Below are 2,346 nucleotides of genomic sequence, written 5' to 3' on the forward strand. Positions count from 1 at the left end.
CGCTTTCATCTCCATTCACACCAGGAATATGTATTGAACTAGTAAATCATCAGCAGCTTTCCCAAGGCTCCAGCTGCCACAGCAGGCAAGGCACCAGGGCAGGAGGCAGCCAAGACAGCGAGGCAGTGAGCCAGGAGCGGCTGCCCCCTCCACGGGACTGCAGGTACCGGCCCTGCTACCCCTCTTGCTCTTGGTAGCCTGGGCCCTGCCGTGCCCTGGGTGCGCTGCCGTGGTGCAGTGCCTGGAGGCATGCAAGGGAAGATGCTGCTGGGGTTTCCCACCCGAGACTCCAGCACCGTCACAGTCAGGTGCGTTTACAGGAGGCAGATCGGATTTTTACATTAAAGATCCACCTAGAAATAATGGGGGAAGCCCAGGCAGGGAAAACAAGCATGGTGACATTCAGCAGACCAAAACTCTTCCACCTTCATGATAAATGAATTAGTCTGGAGCCAGTGAGCAGAAGCATCCCAGCTCCCTGCAGCAGAGTGAGTCGTCCTATACTCTTCCCACAGCAAAGTTTAAAAAATTCCCCACTCGACAGCCAAACACATCTGCGGAAACAGAGAGTGAAACAGAATTGACAGGAGCTGGTAGGGAAGGGCTGCCGTTTGGTTTTTGATGGGACCCTTACGCAAACAAGTTAAAGGAGCTGTATTTCATTGGAAAAGTGTAACTGCCCTACTGGTGTTGAGAGGATGTCACACAACTGGTAAGTCATGTTTATTGGCATTTTTCAGGCAACAAATGCACAAGTCACAAGACCCTGACAGTGCACTGATGGAGGTCAACAAAAGCCACAAGAATGGTCTAGTCAGCCTTCAAGCTTGTAATAATTAGAAACGTGTGCTACCTGCTTGCCTCCAGCTGAGTCTCCTTTCCTCTCGCAGAGCCAGTGAAATTAAATAGGGAGAATAAGATTGGCTAATATTCCCTAAAGGCTTGTTTCCATCTACATGTTAACATATCCGATCAGTTCTGTTACTACCGGGCTTTACCCCTGTAAATAATAAAGACACCAGAACTTAGCAGCATTATGTCATTTCCCAGATCACCCTGAAATGTTTATTGTGACTGGCAAAACACATGAATTTTGCACATCGGAAAAATATACAATTGGGTCTCAGGTGGCAGGAGAGAGAGAAAAATGAACGGGTACCATTGTATTCTTGGTGAAGTGCAACAATTTCCCTCAGCACAGCGAAGAATTTATCATTATTATGCTGCTGTTTGGCCAGGATCATGGATCCAAAACTACCTCAGGTATCACACGCTCAACAGGCCTCCTGCATAGTACTTGCTTGTGAAACCCTTCTGATCTGCATTTCAGATGCCTGGCTTTGAATACAAGAGAGATCAATAGATCAAGACCAGATCAAGTGGTCTTCAAATGCACTCTGACAAGTGCTGGAGGACAGCAAGACATCATGAATGTAGCAATATTTTCCTAAATTCCTCCTATGTCAACCTCTATCAGGCCCCAAGATCTCTCATGCTACCCTCCATCCTTCTGTCGGCTGTTTCTCCCTTGCCTGTCACCTCCTGCCCAGGGAAATCAGGCAGTAGGCCACCACACATATTATTCCTAAGATATTTTAAAATTGATTTAGAACTGGTGAAAGATGACAGCCCCAGAGCCCAAGACAGATCACTGAGATAGAGCAGTAGGGCAAGCTGCCCAGATACTGCCCGTTATCAAAATGCCTTCAGGGAAAGGAGGAATTTAATCTTCATGGCCTGCTCCATGTTTGCTTTCCTGGGAATGCCAATTAGTGTTCAATGTGGCATTTTCTAAAACATGACTTTGAACAGTTTATGAACTCGGCGAAGATTGTGAACTCACCGGAGACCACCGAGTGGCCATGAGATGACTGTCAGCAAGGATTTTTGGACACAATTAGCCGAGGTCACATTCTAAGCAGTGACTCAGAAATGAGTGGCTCTCTAACCTTTTTGCCAACCTGCTTCTTGCCTCCTAATGATTGCTAAATTGAATCTGAAAACATCCACACTGATGACGGGAACAAGAGCTCTGATTCCTGGGAACAAGTGTTGATGACAAGGGAATCACTGGTTTAGCAAAGGACTGGTTCCTGGGCTCTGCTCCATCAGATGAATGTTTCATTATTATGTCCCCAAAATCCCCTGGGCAGGGGAACATGCAGTAGAAGCACACTCAGTTATTTTTCAGAGACTTTCCCCTCTGGGCTGTCAAAGATCTGAAGGATCTGGCGACCAGCCCACTCTTATTCTGATAAATGCTATTTGCAACTAAAAATGGATTAAAATAGCCTCTGAAAGCTTGTCTGAAGGGGAACAAGCAGTCTTGTTCAGAGATGCCATTAA

The sequence above is a fragment of the Platalea leucorodia genome, assembly GCF_965183815.1.
Source record: "Platalea leucorodia genome assembly, chromosome: 7".
Taxonomy (NCBI): domain Eukaryota; kingdom Metazoa; phylum Chordata; class Aves; order Pelecaniformes; family Threskiornithidae; genus Platalea; species Platalea leucorodia.